Raw genomic sequence first — 19,638 nt, 5'->3', positions numbered from 1 at the left:
TAGTTTCCCCTGATACAGATTATGTACAAGTTTTGTTAAATTTAGAGCAGAGTATTTCTTCTTTTTGGTTGCTAGTATAAATGGTGTTGTGTCTTTAATTTCTCATTTCAAGACATTCAACATTTAAACATTTTAAACATGAGTTAGGTTACTTGGCCCTCCAACATCATTTTACCTACAGAACTAAAACGGTCAATTCCTAGCCTAGCCAGACCTCCCCATCCACCCTCACGATTCCTAGTGCTCCCTCCGGTAGTGTCCTCATTGGACTAGCCTCTGAACTGGGACCAACCACTCCATGCTCCCTCCTGCTGCAGAACTTGACCTGTGTTGTACCCTTCACCTCTAGCTTTTTATTTATCCGATTCTACTGTTTTTCTAAAGCAGAAAAGGCTAAATCCCAGTGACAACACAGGGTCCTACCTAATATTCCCACTTGTCATCCTCCAAGTCTCAGCTCAAATGCCACCTCTTCAGAGTGACCTTCTCTGGCCACCTCATCCCCATGCAAGCATACCACTATGTTTCATTTTCAACAGCATCTATTGCCATCTGAAGTCATGTCATGTTTTCATTTTCTACTTCTTTTTTTTTAGGTACTGGGGCTTGAACTCAGGGCCTACACCTTGAGTGGCTCCACCAGCCATTTTTTGTGAGGTGTAAGGAAAGCTCCCAAACACAGAGTAGCTTTCCTTACATCCACCATGCTCCTCTAGCTCCTACACTGATCCACAACCTTTAGTGGCTCCCTACTGCCTTAAGAAAAGATTCAACCCTTTTCCCATGTCTTCAAAACCTGGGTTTCTTCTGCCCCCACTGACTCCTCCTAGAGGTCTCTGCCCTTCTCCCTCTCACCCTAAGTCAACTCTGCCCATCCTTTGGAGCTCAGATTAAGCCCACATCTTCCGAGAATGTTCCCTATTAACCTCCAATACAAGTTTCCTGTCAGTACCCAGCTTAGTTTGCTCAGCTCACTGGGCTTCTTTGAAGATTGCTGGGCCTGTTTCAGAGCTCAGGCTTCGGAAGAATGGAGACTGAATGCTGGCTCCTGAGTATGGCTTAGGAAGGGAAGGAGGACCCTAGCCCGAAAAGACCTGTGAGCTATGTCTCCTCCGTGGTGGGGGCTAGACCCCAAGAGCACACCACACCAGCTCAAAGTCGGGTGTGGTGCTCTGAGCAGGAATCCATGTAGCAGTTCCTCCTCCTCTTCTCCTCCCCGCCCTTGAGCATGGAGCCAGCCGGTTTGACTCAAGTGGCAGGAAAAATGCTCCCCCCCTTTCCAAGCTGCTGCACATCTGTGCCCAGACAAAGCCAGCTATTAATCCTAGCCTTTGTGTGGAGTGTTCGGGTGTTGAATTCCGCTTGGACCTGCTGGCTTTTGGAAGGGGAGATTGGAGGGATTTAAGCAAGACAAAAGGAACCCACTGAGGAGAATTGGGGAGTGAGGGGGAGCTGAGAAACCCAAGTGCATTCACTCTGAGCCTGGTGAGGGCTCCTAGGAGCCCAGCTTCTGCCTGAGCCAAGCAGGGCTCCCAAATTCCCAGGGTCTGAGTCACAAAAAGGGGGCCGCTGCCCAGAAGAAAAACATCCACTGTTGGCCCGACTAAGGCCTAGCCCATCTTCCACTTCACTTGCAGTTTGGGGAGGAGGCCCGGGTCTGAGAGGGCCTGTGCACTGCCCCTTTCAGACTGGGGAGCCTACTGCCCAGTGGGAGATGGGAAAAAGCCCAGAGCCCCAGGGGATGTGTCCAGGTTAGGAAAAGGGTGTCAAAGCCACTAGGAAACCTGACATGGTGGCTTGCCTCTATAATCCCAGCTACTTGGGAGACAGAAATCGGGAGAATTGTGACTCAAAAAGCGAGATTCTGTCTCAACCAACAAGTTAGGCATGGTGGCTATGTGGGAGGATAGGTAGGAGGATTGCAGTCTGAGGCCAGCCCCTGACAAAAGCGCAAAACCCTATTTAAACAATAACCTAAAACCAAAAAAGGACTGGAGGTGTAGGCCAGGGGATAGAGTGCCTGCCTAGCCAGTGTGAGGCTCTGAGATCAAACTCCAGTATCACCGAAAAAGAAAAAAAGCCACAAGGAGTCCCCAGTTAAGGCAGCAGCACAGGGCTAGGATGAGGACCTGAGACAATGTGGCTGCTGGGGGGCTGTGCGGAGCCCTCGGGAGTTCTTGGGTTCCTGGTCCCAGGCAGAAGCTCAGAGCCCTGGGAAGACTGTCCCTACAAGTTCTAACTGGCTGAGCCGTGAAGCACTCAGAATTGCCCAGGGCGAGGTCACAGTGCGGGTGTGTTCACACACATGTGTGTAAACAGCACACAGACCTGAGGGGAAAACCTGCAGGGGGGTTGGGGTCCTGTGAGTAGCTGACTTAGCAGAAGCCCAGGTCTGGTTGCCAGATCACTGGGTGAGCAGCCTGGGATGTAAGCTGAACACCCCACTCTGTCCCTGCCCCTCCATCTTTGTTAACTTCACATTTTAAAAATGAGATTCCCAGGGTGGGGGGAGCAGGGAGGAGAAATGACCCAAACAATGTATTCACATGTGAATAAATGAATGAAAATAACAATCATAATAAAAAGTGAGATTCCCATCTGCAAGTGCTGGGCTCCATGGCTCAAGGAGTTGGCGACTCACACTGAGAAGCAGAGTGATTTTAACTCTGAGGAAACACACTCCCAGCTTCCTCTGCCTTCCCCACACATCTGAGATTTTTGCTAACATCATTTATTCCTTATATAGTTGGCACAACTCTTACACTACAGGCCCGAGTTCTGGATTAGCTGCTAGGCAGCAAATGCAAAATGTGTCCTCTGACTGACACTTGTGTGTTGCTCAAAGAAGTTTCTGGGCTTATTTAGCTATCTTTTAATTGGTGTTAACATATCCACCGATGTTTAATTCTCTCTCTACCTTAATTAGCTCTAGGACTAAAAGTGTGAACCACAGTCCTTTATTCATTCACCCCTTACTCATTCAGAAGGTGTGCCCAGGTGCTCTCCCAACTTCTTGACCTTCAGGGAAGGGAGTTGGGGGATTATGAGGGCTCTGCCTGTGGGCTGGACTCTCTCCTAAAGAATCTCCCTGAGGCTCTGCTCCCAGGCAGCCCCAATCTGGAGGGTGGCAGAGGGCAGGTGGGGCAGTGACTTAACTTTCATATGGGGTCTTTCAGAAGACCACACAGCCATTTGTGGTCCTCATTTTGTCAGAGGCATCGCCATGGTTGCTGAGGAGTCCCCTGTGTGTGGGTGAAAGGCCTGGCCATGGGAAACTGCCCCTAGAAAGACCATGCTCTGCACTGCAGAGCTAGGCCACCGCAGTGGATAGCTCCCCCTGGGCTGACAGAGCCCTGAAGCAATGGTGGTGAGCATGGGGCTGGGTGCTGAGGGGATCAGCGAGAGGCGGTGGCTATGATGCCCAGGGCCCACATCGTTGTAAGGGGCAGAGAGAGATGAACAGTGGTGAGACGTGTTCTGGGGCTTTGGGCAGTTCTGACCTATTGACCAGTGGGCTGTGGAAAATGTGGATTGAGAGGGGACAATGGACATTTATGGGAGGGTGTGATGGCAAACAGAGGAGTGAGGGTCAGAAGGGCAGGCACAGAGTCCAAGTGGACTTCTCTCCTCAGCTTCCTTCCGGGCTGGGTGCAGATGGACTTGGTGGTGGGGCGTGGGGAGGACCATCACTGCTAGAGACTCCCTGTGTGCATCTGGCCACCCCTTGGCAGGAAGGTCTGGCTTCCTAAATCAAAACCAATCAGAGTAGCATTTATTGAGAGTTCTGTGCCAGGCACGCAGCCTTTTATATCACATCGTCGCGGTAAATTTCATAAACACCCATGAGGTCGGTATTCTTCTTCTTTCATTGCTGTGTTCTGAGGGTTAGAGAGGTGGGGGAGTCTGACCCCAAGTCACGTGGCTAAATAGAGCTGGAACCACGATTTCAAAGCTGAGGATCCTTCAGACCCCTGAATCCTCTTTTTCTTTCCCAGATCTACTGCGGCTACTTGGTCAAAGGCAACATGCAAAAGCTAGGGTGGCTGACCAGGGGATCAGCTGGGGATTTCACTGCTCTGAGGGGATGACCCATACCCTTCCAGGAGAAAATAGAGTAGCCAACTTTGCCCTGGAAAGTAAATTTTTTTAAATAAAAATTTCCCTTTAATCAAAGTTCAAATATGTCTTTCACAGGGAAAAGTTAGAAAATCCAAAGAAATAAAAATAAAAGTGTGAAATACTCATATTTGGACTAATTAGAGGTGCTGACTGCTAAAACCTTGCATATATTTTTGCAAGTTTTCACAGATACACTTCTCATTTTTTTTTACTTTAAAAAGTGTTATCATTATCCACTATGTCAATGACTGGGTAGCATTCTAGTCTATGTCTGCACCATAATTCATTGAACTAATTTCCTAAGGTTAGACTTTTCGGATTTCCAGTTTTCTGTTCCTGTTATGATTAGCACTTCTAATTCAACCTCAGGACATCCTTATTTAGAATCTTCATGTGGAATTGATGGGTCAAAAAGTATGTCCCTAACTGTCTTCCAAAAAGACTGTAACCATTTATACTCAAAGAGTTTTTGAAACTCAGCCCTTCTCCCAATACACATACAAATACACGCTTGTTATTCCTGGGAATATTCTTCCATTAGGAAAAAAAAAAAAGGTTGACAATTTGATACATGAAATGCTATCTCATTATTGTTTTATTTAACATTCTTAATTATTAATCGGGGTCAACAGGTTTTCATGTGCTTATCAGCCACTTTTATTTCACCTTTGGGAATGGCATTCATGTTCAGTGTCTACTTTTCTATTGAATTTTTTTTTTTTTTTTTACATAGCTGTCTTGTTTAGGTGAGTAGTTTTCAGTCCTAGACTGTTAGAATCACCTGGGAGACTTTGAAAACCATGAAAGGACGGAAGGAAGGAGGAAGGAGGGTAACTACCTTTGTGCTTCTAATTTGAGCCATGGCTGAGAAGCAGTTATAAACTGCATTACTCCCACTGGCTCCAAATGCTTTCATTGCAGAATCCATTCTCATTTCTTTGACACCTAGTTTTCTTTTGTGAAAAAAGGGGCAGCAGAACCGTGAAGTAACCCCCTCCCAAATTCTGTCAGTTCCATGGAGGAGGCTTTCAGGAGAGAAGGGTGAGGCCACTGCTGTGGTCAGGCCCTCTGCCAGGTGGATGGAAAGAAATGAATGGACTTCCCTGAGACTGCCAGCTCTAAGTGGAGGAGCAGGCAGGTTTTATAGGCTGATTGCTTCAGACACCCAGTAACCTTGCCCTCTCTGGGACTTCCAGGTTCAGGATTAGTGGCTTGTTGGAGCAGTTCATCTGCCAGGTGCCCTGAAGCAGGACAGAGAGGAGTTTGAGCCCAAGAAAAGGAATCGCTCAGGAAGGAGCCACCAATACCCCACACCCCTCCTGCCCTGGGCTGCCCCACATATGGACGGCAACCCTGAGTCCTGCAGGGCTATCCCCCCTCTAGTCTTCTCAAAGGATGTGTGACATTCTCAAAGTCACCTAATTCACTTTGGTTCAAACCCAAACTTTCTACTTCTGCTCCACCCTACACCCAGCTCAGGACCCACCTGGGCACAGGATGGGAGGAAAGGGTCTTTCCTGTGACTCAGTCAGGAAGGTCCCTGGCAACCCAGGATACCTTGGTGCTACTCCAGGCCAGGATAGGGACTAATGAGGCCTTGCAAAGGATAGTCAATGCAGGTGAGAGGTGGAAGAAGGTATCCTGTAGCCCAGGTCCCAGTCCCCTCCATGCCCCTAAGCTTCTCAAATTCTGTGTTTACAGTCATGCACTACCACACCCAGATTTCGATCCTCTTTTTTTCATGCTCAGAAACCCCCTACTTATTCAGCATTGCCCAAGGCAGCTTTGGCCTAATGGTCTTTCAGCCTCCAGGGCTGAACACAGCCTGCTCCCGAAGCTGCACTCAGCCTCCTGGCAGAATCCCACCTCTCTGACACATATCCCACTTTGAACACCACAGCCCCCATATCTGTCCCCTGCAGACCTTGAGATACCAGGGTTTGAACTCAGGGTCTCACACTTGCTAGGCAGGTGCTCTACCACTTGAGCCACTCCACCAAGCCCTTCCTGCCCACATTTTAAATATTTTATTGAACATGTACTTTGTACCAGGGACCATGATCTGTCACTGTTGGTTTATTAATTGCTCATGGAACCCTTTTATTATCCTGTTTTTACAGATGGGGAAAGCCAGATGAACTTGGTGGAACTTGCCCAAAGTCAAGGGCCAGGCAGCATGTCTGGGGCTCAGACCCCATGGTGCCCTACTGCTCTGTTTTTATATCACAGACACTGCCCAGATATGTGGTTGCCCCTGCGGGCCTTAAATTCCAGTGGGCATCTTCCTCCCCAGACTGGCTGCATCTGGTGAGGCATTTATCCCGCCCTGTCTCGTATTGGTATTTTCTAGCTACCTCTTATCTCCTTTGACCTTGATCTTCCCTTGGGTCAGAAAATGTATCTTTGACACTTGGTCTCTGGATGTGGCTTAGACCAGCCCTGAATTCTCTGCCTCAAGTGATCCTCCTGCCTTGGTCTCTCACGCACAGTGACTGCATTCTCTTTTGAATCTATATTTTTCCCATAGCCAGGTGATACATATTTTGCATCAGTGGGCATCACACAACACCATTTTCTATGCTGCTTTTCATCTTCGATCATGTGTAATCCTCATCTTAGTAATTCACTGAAAATAGGATTTTTATTTTATCTATTAGTGTTATTTATTTATTTATTATTTTTTGGTGGGAATGGGATTTGAACTCAGGGCTTTGCACTTGCAAAGCAGGCGCTCTACTGCTTGAGCCACACCTTCAGTCCATTTTGCTCTGGTTATTTTGGAGATGGGGGTCTCTCGAACTATTTACCCAGGCTGGCCTCGAAACAGGATCCTCCCAATCTCATCCTCCCAAGAAACTAGAAATACAGGGGTGAGCCACCAACGCCCAGCCTATTTTATTTATTTTTGCAGTGCTAAGGATTGAACCCAGGGCCTTGTGTATGCTAGGCAAGCACCCTACCACTGAGCTTCACACCCTCCTCAAAATGGGAGTTTGATGGCTGCAGGCGGTTCTCTTCTGTGACTATGTCACTGTTCTTCTTAAGCCATTGTTCATTTAAGGCCGCTCTGATTATTCCCACAGGAGAAACTCCTAAAGTGGAATTGGAATGGAGAAAGGGTATTTCTAAGACTCTCAGCACAGAACAGTTGGCCCTGAGCAAACGCTTGCTCTATCAAACCCTCTCCCATCCTCACCCACTCAGGTGCACCCATGGACCAGTCAGAAAGCCCCGTCCACTAGGCCTACTCTCATCCCAACCCCCTTTGAAGGCTCAGAAGCAGGTGGCAGGGTCACCTGGGAGATGGGATTTGAGGGACCTTGACAACCTATTGCAAATCTCCCCTTCTCTCCGATCTGAGCTTCACCATCAGAATTACTCCCTCAGGTCAGGACTAGTGTGGCTGCAAAATAGAGTCCAGCAGGAGGCGTTCTGTACTGAGCCAACAATTCTTAACTCGCCATGGCCACGAGGTTAATCTTCTGTCACTAGGTTATCAGTAGAGACTTGAACCTCAGAGAATGGGGCACATTACAAAGATAGGCATGTCTTAAACCTTATTGCGAACATTACATAAACATATTAAAGAGTATTCTGAGGGGAAAAAAAAACCCCAGAAAGTCATGGCCACATCTTTTTAATTTTCCCACATTTTTCTTGGCCAGAAAGTAGTTTCTTCCTATGAAATGGGAAGAACCTTTGTAACCTTTAGTGAACTACAGATCAACATCTTCAAACGTATCAAACATCTTGGATAGATGTTCATTCAGACTATGAATGAGGGCTATAAAACTGTGGCTGAGTATCTCCAGAAGAAGACTGACTGTGTGAACCCCAGGAAGTGCACTAAGCCCCTCAGAGGTCATTGGCAACAGAGTCCCAGTGCTTCCAGATCCATTGTAAACAACTCGGATTTACATGCCAGGATCAGAAACACAAAAGACGCATGTTTTCCCTCTCGCAGGAAAAATAGATCCAAAGATAAACATATACACAAAAACAAGCATGATCATATACAAACTCAGATGTAGAACATGTTTGTAACAGTGGAACTACTCCATGGAACTCAGAGGAGGGAAAGGAAAAAGGAATGATAGAGCATCAGTAATATCGCATAACATAAGATGTGAAGGTAGAGGACACAAGGATGTGTATTGAAAGCTGTTGAAAAATGGGGGTTGGGAGGTAAAAGGGTAAGGGAGAGTTTTCTAAGGGATTGAACAAACCAAAGTAAAGCACACCCACAGTGGGCATGCATTGAGACACCCCTTTGAACATCAACTTAAATATTAATAATGAAAATCAGGACTGAAAAACAGGTGCAGTGTGTGCGGGGTTGTGTGTGAGGGTGCTAGTGGAAGAGGGGAGGGTGAAGTTAGGAGATAAAGGTGACAGTATATGACAGATGAACTTCATATACCTATATGAAACAGAACCTCTTGCAATTGCTTTAAATGGGGTGGGGAGGGGGCTGAGGGGGAGAGACGATGGGGAAAATGTGAATGATGTACAATATAAGACTAATCAGAATTGTCACTACGAATCTCCCTCCATAATGAATATTTCCTAATAAAAAATTTATTTAAAAAAAACCAAACTCGGATTTAATCTAAACAGGTGCTAAGTGGATCAATCTTTTGAGGAAATTTGTGTCCATTTCCACATCATTCTAGCAGGGTCCAGGAAAGACCATTTTTATTAAAGAACGTGAGGCTGCCTATGGGAACAATTCTCCCTGTTTCATCAATCAGTAATCAGCAGGCCACCCTCCACCTGAGGGAAGAAGGACAAGACCCCTAGCCTCTAGGAGCTTAGTCCACCCTCCCAGACACCGCTGCTCCAGAGCCACCGTCAGCGCCTGGAGCGCCTGGGCCACACAGCTGGCTGGGCAGAGGTTGTGGTCCCGGAGGCCTGGGCTGGCCTGACAGTTTGCATTTCTAACTGTCCCTCGGGGTGCCGCTTCTGCTGGTCCCAGGACCACTCTGAGGAGCGCTGGCTCGGGAGGTCAGAAGGAGTGGCAGCCTGGGGCGGCGTCCGGGCGGGGAAGGGGCGTGGGGGGACAGGACACGTGGCTGGACAAAGAAGCCCCTCGAGCCGAAACCTCAGGCGCCCCAGGCCGGCGACTCCAGGCGGCTCGGAGCTGTTGGTTCTGTGCGGTCCACGGCGCGGGGTTGGAAGGCGAGGCCGCCCGCAGGATCCGACGGAAGCGGGTCCAGGCCCCGGCTACACCCTGGGAGTGGTGCGGAGAGGGTGGAGCGGGGGCTTCCGTGGTACTCTGCACGGCAGGCCAGAACCTCTTCCCGGCTGGACCCAGTGGCACGGCTGTCCCCCACCCAGGCCCAGCGCCAGACCCGCCTGGGCAACAACCCGTTTGGCTTTTCTAGTCCCCCAGAACACAGGGAGAGCTGTGAGCTGTCTACACCAGGGCAGGTTGAGACCTGTCATCTGCTTCCCTCTTGAGTGTCCTTGCTGACTGGACCTGGTGACAGCTTCCTGCCAGGTGAGGGCAGGCACTGGCCACTAAGATGGATTCTATTCCCAGAGAGGCGCCTCAGAGCCGGCCTCAGTTTTCCTTTTGGAAAGCATCTGGCTCGGAGGAGAATGGTTTCTTAGACAACCTCTTCTGAGACTGCCCACTTTAAACAGCTCTATGTAAGGGGCAGGGGTGGAATTGGTTTGGTCCAGGGAGGAGAGCCACCATTAAAGTTGGCTGAGGGGCAGGAGAGAGGGCATGGAGGATCCGTGGCCAGCCTCACCCCCAGCCCTGGCCTCCAAGAGCACCCTCGAGGAACCCCAAGGGCCTGGGCTACAGAAGGCCTCCTTGGGAATCACCTATCTGTCTGGTGCATGGGTTTGCAGAACTTTTTGCCAAAGAATGGAGGAAGGAACAGGAAAGAACATGCAGGCTCCACTGGAAAATCCAGTTGGGCAGGAGCCAGCTCTGCTGTCCCTCACACTAACTGGAGGCTGAAGCCTGGCTTGGCAATGCCCCTGTCATGTTTGACTGTTGGTCCTCAGGAACCCAGTTCAGGGAAGTGACTGCCATTGGGCTTCAAGTCTAATAGCTTTTAGCTTTGGGTCCATACAAATGTGCTCAAAGACTGCAAATGACATTATTTTCAACTTAAATTAACTTTCCTATAGATTTATTCAATGTGTTCAAAGATGCTGTTTTTTGGTTTGGTTTGGTTTGGTTTTTGCCTGGTACTGGGGTTTGAACTCAGGGCTTACACCTGGACTTCAAACCATGATCCTCCTGATCTTTGCCTCTTGAGTAGCTAGGATTACAGGTGTGAGCCACCAGAGTCAGCTAGATGCTGGTTTATAATTTGTGAGTTTGATGGCAGCTTTCAATACATTAACCCAAAGGCCGCATCTCCCCCTTCCCCCGCTCACTCCATTCCTCTCTGCAGAAAGGAAAGCTTTTACAAAATATCCAGATGGGTCAGAGAAGTAATCAAACAGTCTGGTTCCAATCTGCAGAAATGCTTCTTCAAGAAGCCTCCAGGTAAAGATTAAACAACTAGCACCAAGGACAAGGAAGCAGTTGAGCACTGAACACAGTAGGACTTTCCCACAGTGGCTCCCAAGTTTAGCTACTTGAAGTCTCATTGCAAGTTTTCTCCAAAAATCTAGAGTAAGAGAATCTTTAGCACAGTTTAATGTTGCACCCTTCACCACTCAACTGTGTTCAAGAAGTCAGGGTGCTGTGATTTGAGAGGCCTGTTCTAGGCACTCACTTCTGAGCCAACTGCAGGGCCCAAGGGCTGACCCATGCAAGTTTTGCTTATTCTGCATCTTCCACACCAACAGGGTTTTGTAAAGTGGAGGTTGACACACAGTCCCAGGGATGCTCTGGAGAAGAAACCGTACTGTACAAACCATACAAAACATCTGAGAAATGTCTGCTGTAGGCCCTGCTTCCGATAATGGCTCCAAGATGAAAAGACCTTAACTCTGCTTGGCTGATTAAGCCCATACAATTAATAGACCAAGCCCTATCAGCCAGGTCTGCAGGACAGCTGGGTCCAGAGGATGGGGCTTGCCATGTTGGAATTAGATCTGTTCAAGCAGAAGTGCCCAGGCCATTGTGTGTGGTGGTGCAGGTCCTGTGTTCTAGGGGTGCCATTCGTGCTGACTCTGTGATGGTGCCCCTGGAGTTGTGTAGTGCATAGTGCATGTGGTCCTGGGAGCATTTCATTTGTTATTTGGGTCAACCAGGCAGCTTGGCAATCTTTAGCAACTTTAGAGACAGCTTCCTGAGATTCCTGCTCAGGTGACCTCTCTTGTAAAGAGCCCATTTTTCTCCTGGCCTGAATCCTGGCACCTTGGGGATTTCTTCCTTCCAAGAGTCCAGGACTGTGAATAGGCCCTGTGCAGTGAAAGTGGGGAAACAAGCCTAGGGAGGAGCATTGGGTGGGGGTAGGTGGGCACCTGCAGTGGTGAGTTCTCCCTGCCCATAGGCAGAGAGACTCGGGGGACCCTGAGTCTTTGGCACAGAAGCAGGCATGAGAGTGTGTGTGAACCTTAAGACCTGGATTCTTCTCCACCTCTAGGACCATAAGCCACCTCTCCTGGGCTCCGGCCCCCCAAGAGCTGTTCCTTCACAGCCTTGAGATGCCACTGCTTCCTAATGCTGCCTGCTGCTCTGCCTACAGTGACCTCTTACCCTCCGAAGTCCTCTGACTCCCCTCTGGCACTCAGCCCTCTCAGCAGGGGTATGGTGAAGCATGGGATCAGTGTGGGCAGGTTGCCCAACCTCAGTGTTATCACCTGTAGCATAGGGACAATAACAGGTGACTTTTCAGGACAGTTGTGGGGCCCAAGAGAGATAACAGAGCTTGAGAGGTTGTACAGGTGTGTGGATCGAGAGTCAGGGCTTCTGCGTTTAAATCCATTCACGTGGGCTTTGGGGGAAGCTAATTAATGTCTCTGTGCTGAAGGGTTATTTATTTATTTATTTATTTTTTGGCTCATGTGTGTATGTGTATTTTATTTTTTTTATTATTCATATGTGCATACAAGGCTTGGTTCATTTCTCCCCCCTGCTCCTCCCTTACCACCCACTCCACCCCCTCCCTCTCCTCCCCACCCCCTCAATACCCAGCAGAAACTATTTTGCCTGAAGGGTTATTTTTTGTTTTGTTTTTTGAGACAAGGTCTCATGATGTAACCTGGGCTGGTCTTGAACTCATGATCCTTCTGCTTCCTAGTGCAGGGATTACAAGGGTGCACCATCACATCCAGCTTGTGCCTTGGTTTGATTATCTGTAAATTGAGATGAAAATAATGGCACCTATTTCATAGGAGATTTAAATGAGCTGCTATATGGAAAGCACCTTGAATGTGGCCTGGCACTTACTAGTGCTGGGGAAGATCTGGCTATTGTTGTTCTAACATTGTGCTGTGTGTGAAGGGAACCATCAAGAAAATGATGACCAACCCCCCCGCCTCCACCTGTCTCTTCCCAAGGCCTCGTCTCCTCTAGTAGCCTGAGCTCCTGGGTGAGGTAGGGACAGAGCAGGAGTTTGACAGTTCCTATGTCTGAAGAGCTACTAGGTGTTCTTCCTGCACTTCTTATCCTCCTTTTGGAGTGTTGAGGTAACATGTTACAAAATCCCTTGGGAAATGGATGCAAATAGTCCCAAAGTGTGGCATGCAGGTTCAGTGGGTCCTGAGAGTCTGGCAAGAAGCCCTGCTGTAGATGATTGCAGGGCACATGTCTTATTTGTTGCTCGTACCTCAAGGAAACAAAAGCTAGCCGCCCTCCTTCCCCCATCCTGCCCTCTGGCTCAGTGCCACTCCAGCCACAGTCCTGGGTGAGGCGTTGATTGCAGCACCTGTTCAGCATTTGAGGCTAAAAAAGAAAAGGGGGGAGGAAGGGAGAAAACCAGATACAACTTTTAAAAAAATCAGACAAAAGGAATCACCCTGTAAGCCAAATGCTGTAATTCACAGGGTTCTTCTTTGCCAAATGGTCCTTATGGTTGAGAGGCCTTTTGCTCACCTGAATCAAATGAGCCAGGAGTTGTCCAAATTCTAAGGCAGATTAAAGAGCTGTCATTCACAAACGTTTTCCCCACTTAATGTGAAATGTAGTTTCTGAGTTTGGTACGCGTTTCTCGGAAGATGAGAACCTCTGACAATATCGTTTACATGGAGTCAATTGTGAGCTTGGCTTTGGACCGGTTGTTGGAGGCCCATTCAGTCATTCCAGGCTTAATCAGGTGTCTTCTGTAAAGAGAAGTGCTCTAGGTACTTAGGGGTACGGTAATGAACAAAGCAACAAAGCTCCCTGTCCTGATGAAGTTTTCAGTCTTGGCAAAAGGACAGAGAACACAAACTAAACAATACAATGTGGACGGCAACATGTGCTGAGAAGAAAAATACAATGAGCCGGGGCCTAGAGAGGGCTGGGCCACTGTTTGAGAAGAGACCAGAAGGAATGAGGCAAGGTTGCTGAATGCCCTCACACTTCTAGGCTATAATATTAGAGAATATATAGGAGCTAGAGGGACAAGCTAAATGACACCAGGAGGAGATAATCAGGTAAATTCAGGGTTCTGGATGTTCCACAAGATAACTGACCTGTGACTAAAAAGTAATTTAAAAATCACTGTAGTGAAAAAATAAAAGGATGGGAGAAGTGTTCTAGAGGAAAAGAAAGAGACAACCAAAGGGAGGTAGACTTACCTGGTTTGATCAGGTAAGTATGTAAAAGACATTTTAGGAACTGTTGGGGGAACTCAGTACAGGCCAGACCGTTGCAAATGGTATTCAGAAAGGATGTCTTCTTGGCTGTGAGAATGGGTTGAAGTCAGGAAGGACAGGAGGAGAGTATGCCTTACTTTGGATATGATGTTGCTATGCAGTGGTGACATGGGATACTGTTCGTAGTTTATTCTGAACAACTCCAGTAAGGTAAAATACATAAAACCCAGAATATTTTGAGGTTTGGAATGACTGAAGGAAGGAGGCTTGACAGCCTTCCTGGGCTGAGCAGATACCAAATGCTTGGTAAACCCCAGGGTGTGTTCCCAAAGGGAATGCATACCAGCACAAGTCATATAGTAGGTGCCTAATAAAAGGTGGATGGATGGAGTCTATGTTGGGATTCATGTCCCAGGATGGCCTCTGACTGAGCCCCTTCTCCTGAATGCTTATATCCCACCCACCTTTAAGCCCACCAGGTGACAACTAAAGGTATAAAACGATTAAAAATGCAGGTATAAGCTGGGCACCGGTGGCTCACACCTGTAATCCTAGGTACTCAGGAGGCAGTGATCAGGAGGATCGCAGTTTGAAGCCAGCACTGAGCAAATAGTTCACAAGATCCTATCTCGAATAAACCCTTCACAAAAAAGGGCTGGTGGAGGGGCTCAAAGTGTAGGCCCTATTCAAACCCCAGTATCCCCCCTCAAAAAAAAGTGCAGGTGTGGTGGTGTATGCCTGAAACCCCAGCAGTTGGGAGGGGCAGGATTGAGTTTGAGACCAATATACTTATATACTGAGACATTGTCTCAAAAAAGAAAAAAAAATGCAGGCAGATGTCAAGGGTCACCATTATGGAAATGACAGGAAGGCTCTGAGTTCTCCCTGGGTGACTCCAGGAAACACTGCCACCTCCCCAGTTTGCGCCTTCAGTCTGCCTGGCCCGGCCAGGAATAATGGTGGAGCTCCATTACTTCCATAGCGTCACCACTCAGGTCAAGGGGAGGTTGCTTATGACTTGCTGATCACAAACAGGTGGGCTGCATGCTCCTCACAACTTCATCCATCAGGCGCTGCCTCCTAAACACTCTCAGGCTCCCAAAGGCTCCCAAGTCAAGCAAAGTACCCTAGATGCTCAGTAAGGACTTGTGTCCTGGCTGCGGTTATAGTCAGTGGTTAGGTGCTTGCCTAACATGCACAGGGCCCTCAATCCCCAGTACCACAAAAAAAAAAAAAAAGGAAAGTGGGCTGGGATGCAGCTCAGTGGTACAGCGCTTGCCTAGCATTCGTGAGGCCCTGGGTTCGATCCCTGCACTGCCCCCCCCAAAAAGATAACTTGTGTCCTTATCACAATGCTTAACACTCATTGAGCTTTTACTATTTCTAAGTGTTGCGCTGAGTGTGTAACATTGGTGCTATGGTCTGCATGTCGGTGGCTTTCCATATCCTTACGTTGAGACCTAATCCCAGTCAATAGTGGTGGCACATACCTGTAATACCAGCTACGTGGAGCTGGAGACCAGCTTGAGGCAAAAACCTTTCTCAAAAACAAACTAAAAAGTCCCAAAAGGGGCTGGGGACGTGGCTCAGAAGGTAGAGTGTTTGCCTAGCAAGCTCCAAGCCCTGGATTCGACCCCCAGTATGGTAAAAAATAAAAACAAAACAACTCCCCCCAAAAAACAAACAAACAAAATGAATCCCCAGGGTGTGGTATTAGGAGTTGAGGCATCTGGAAGTGATGAGGTTAAGGGGCAGAGCCCTTGCGAATGTGATTAGTGCCTTCATAAAAGGGGCCTGAAGGCACTGTCCCCTTCCAGCAAGAAGGCAGCATCTACACAGACACACTGCAGGGCGGACTTGCTCTTGGGCTTAGCAGCCTCCAGAACCACGAGCAACACACTTGTGTTGTTTCTAAATTCCCCAGCCTGAGGTATTTTGTTAGAGCAGTGCAAATGGCTTAAGACAGTGAGCTAGCTATCTGTTGAACTCTCCTAAGAAGGCTATTTTGGTATTTTTTACCTACCTTTCTATCCTCATTTTACAGATTGGCCTATGGTCTCAGAACCAGGAAGGGGCAATGCCAGGATTCAAGTTCTGCCTGTTTCCTTCTTGCTTCTCTTCTGGGAGTGACATAGGCCACACTGGTGGCCCATGAAGCCTCAGGATTCATTTTGTCCTGGGGCTGGTCTGAGCTGTGGACAGTGGCCTCGGAAAGTCTTGCACCACCAGGCCGGAGCTCTGACTCAGATGCCAAACCCAACCCTAGGACATGTCCTTTGTTCCCTACCAGGCCTCATGTTGAAATGATTATCTCGAACAATAGCTCGCGCCCTGGCTTTCCCAATCCCAGAAACGTACCACAAGACAAGTAAAACTCAGGCAGATTGGCCAGGGTCGCCTTTTATGGAAGTGCCTGGGAGGACCCTTTCTCTGGAGGTCACTTGGGGGAGGCTATATGCCATGGTGGCAGACACACCCCTTCAGCAGGAAAATATTTTGGTTTTCTTGTCATCATTAGAGAAAAGGACTTTTCCGCAGGGCTGTCCTGTGGGAGGCATCTGCAGCTGGCTCTGGTCACCTTTTCTCATATTCACTCCTCTCTCGGTGATGGTTGCCTGTCCGTTTCCCTGTCGGTGGAGGTTGATGCCAGACAAATACCAGCTGTCACCCGGTGGGCTCTGCCCAGCTTTTCTTCTCCCGAATGCATCCTTTCAACAGGTGTCTGGTGACACGGGCTCAAGAGGTCCTGTCTGCCTCACAGATGTTAGACTCTAGCCACAAAACCAAAAAAACCTGGGGCTGGCAAGAAGTGTCCAGATTTCACTGAAAACAGAGCTTTCCAGGGCCGCTGACTAAGGCGTTTTCTTTCCAAACATCTGAAACAGCACACAGATTGTAAATTAGGAGGGAGTTCAAGACAGTAGCCGCAGGGGAACATCACCTCCTGGCAGGACGCTGGTGGACCAGGAAGGCAATTACATAGCGGGAAGGGGTGGGAAATAGAGCTGGAATGGGACACCAAGACCAGTGTTAAATTGTGGGGAAGGGGTTCAAGGGAGAGCCAAGAAGAACATTTTATTCTGACAGGAGGTCGAACACTGGTCCAGGCTGTTCTCTGGAGCTAATGAATTAACGATTTCCACCCAGATCAAAGTTCTGGCCCTCAAGGCAACTCAGAAGAATAAATAAATAAATAAACAAATAAAATTAAAAAATTGCAGCCTTGGCTCAGTACTCCATCTGATGCTTCCCTGACAAAGGCCCTAAGTGAGGAGGTGGAGAGTTCACTGGAACCCCTTCTCTCTCACTGAGTAAAACTACAGCATTTGATGAAGGCACTCTAGCTGTAGCTTGAATTGATAAAGAAAGGGGAGTACTGGGATGGCTTTGGCAGAAATCCTGCTGGATTTGGGGTTCTGGGGCAAGAACCCCAAAGTCAGGAGCAGCCCTCCCGTCCCCAGTTCAGACACAGAAGGAAGTCTTACTTTGATTAACAGAGAAAAGGGGTGAGCTCACTATGCTGAAAGATGAGGACTGAATGAGCTGACCCCTCTTTTGGGGGTCTCAGGCTTGTTTGGTGACACAAAAATACATAGTCACCTGAGGTGTCTTTACTGATTTCCTTTGTACATATACTCAGGCTACCCTCTGAGGAATGGTCAGGGTGGATTCTAGGTTTTGGGAGTCTCTTTTGCAGAACTGTGTACTTTTCCTTTTCTTTATTTTTGGTTTTTTGAGATAGGGTCTTGACAAGCAGCCCAAGTTGGTCTTGAACTTATAATTCTCACATCCCAGTCTCTCCAGTGCTGAGATTGTAGGTGTGTGCCACCAGGCCTGGCTTGAGCTGTGTTCTTTTTAATCGGGGGCTGCCTGGTGGTGTCGCCTGGGAAACTGTACCCACGGGGTAGACGAAATAGCCCCTTATCCAGTGTTTACCTTCTGTTTGGTAAAAGGACTAGCTTGGGGTTGCTCCCAGGGGCAGCAATGCACCAAGAGGTTAAGGTTAAGGCTCTGTCTCGAGTGCAAACGGGTGCCACGAAGGATTTTTAACAACAGGAAAAGGACATTTTGTCAGCATAGTGGGAGATTAGATTGGGAAGAGGAAGGTCATGTGGAGGTCAGGAGAGTAGTCAGAAAACAGATGAAGTAGGTTGGGCTAGAGAAGTGGCTCAAGTGTCCGAGCTCCTGCTGAGCAAGCTCAAGGCCCCGAGTTCAAACTTCAGTTTCGCACCAAAAAAATCCTGCAAAAACCAAAAACGTAGTGGGCCTGAAGAGAGGAAGTAGGTATTTGGGAGGGATAATTGTTGACGGGATTCAGGCGTACAGGAATGGGGTGAGGACAGACAGCAGAGAAAGAGTGACCATGTGTGAACCAATGGAGAGAGGCCTACCGAGGCCAGGCATAGGTGGTGCATGGGCTCAACTCAGCGTTCTGTGTCTGGGCAGGGCTGGCCTGGGGTGGCAGAAGAATGGCAGCTCAGGAGTCGGTTATGGGCTGTCTTGTTGTTTGAGGATTCTGCAGATGAAACACCGTGTCAAAGATAAGAGCACAGAACAGAGACATGAAGTCGCATCATTCTTACTCTTTGGCCCTTTTGGTCTTTGGGGATCCAAGTCACTGACCCGAGGAGAGAGACAGTGAGGTGGGAGAGGGCTAGGACTCTGTCAGGAGTTGAGTCTGAGGGTGAAGGCAAAGGAGTCTTTCAGAGTTGAAATAAGGTGACCACCATTTTATACCCTTAATTCTGATTTTGATTTTTTTTTGTCTTTTTTTGTTTTGCTTTTTTTTTCTATTTTTTCCTTTTTTTCGGTGCTGGGGACCGAACTCAGGGCCTTACACTTGCCAGGCAAGCGCTCTTCCACTGAGCTAAATCCCCAACCCCATAGGTCTTCTTTTTTTTTTCTTTTTTAAAGTTTTGTGCAGTACTGGGATTTGAACTCAGGACCTCACACATGCTAAGCAGGTGCTCTACATCTTGAGCCGTGCCCCTTGCATTAATGCCTGGGCTGGCCTAATTCTGATTTTGAAAGCTGAAGGAAGAGGACTGTGAATGTAGCTCAGTGGAGAGTGATCCCCAGCACCACAAGAAAAGACAAAAGGAAAGCTGAAGGAGTGATGTCCTGGAGGCTCATACCTATAGTCCCAGCTGTTTGGGTAGCTAAGATTGGGAGGATTGAGGTTTGAGGCAAATAGTTTGAAAGACTCCATCTCTAAAATACTCAGCAAAGTGGACCAGAAGTGTGGCTCAAGCAGTAGAGAGTCTGCTTTGCAAGCGTGAGGCCCTGAGTTCAAACCTCAGTCCCACCAACCAACCAACCAACCAACCAACTAAAAAAAGCAAAAGAACATGTAGTGCTATCTTCGGTGATGGTCCAGAGTGAAAGATAACTGAAACGAGGGATAATGAAAACATACCACCACCTTAAGGCTACCTTAGCGTCCTGGAGGTCAGGCTAGCATTTTCACTACTGTCAGGAAGACGAGTCAATTGAATTCTGCCATCAACCTCTCATCCTCCTCTTCAGTGACAGAATACTGACCTGGATGAATGATGACAAAAAGTTATTTACTGAGTGCTTACTGTGTGCCAGGACAATCTGGGCTATCCTGTAATCTCCCATCCTGAGTAAACATCATTTTCTCTTCTACTTGTTTTGTTATCCTGGCGCCTCTTTGGGAGCACTAGGTCACAGAAACTTTCCAGCTGTCCTAGGTTTTAGAGACAGAAACACTCAGGATGGTCCACGAGACATCACGTGTAGTGTGACTGGATTCAGCAGGGCTTCCTTTGCTTGCTCTTATATCTG

At 48.1% G+C, this 19,638-nt stretch overlaps 1 long non-coding RNA gene across 1 annotated transcript; it reads right to left on the bottom strand.

The window, feature by feature from the left end:
* Positions 1–12,292: 12,292 nt before the first annotated feature.
* LOC141415040 (uncharacterized) lies at positions 12,293–16,117 on the bottom strand. Its single transcript, XR_012440067.1, has 4 exons — positions 15,854–16,117; positions 13,127–13,353; positions 12,861–12,976; positions 12,293–12,387 (listed from the first exon to the last, which is right to left on the bottom strand). It is a non-coding gene; the product is annotated as an uncharacterized lncRNA (long non-coding RNA).
* Between the last annotated feature and the right edge of the window lie 3,521 nt (positions 16,118–19,638).

Source organism: Castor canadensis, chromosome 12, assembly GCF_047511655.1.
Source record: "Castor canadensis chromosome 12, mCasCan1.hap1v2, whole genome shotgun sequence".
Classification (NCBI taxonomy): Eukaryota; Metazoa; Chordata; class Mammalia; order Rodentia; family Castoridae; genus Castor; species Castor canadensis.
Note: the sequence above shows the minus strand (reverse complement) of the source record. Positions and strands in the feature narration are given on the sequence as shown.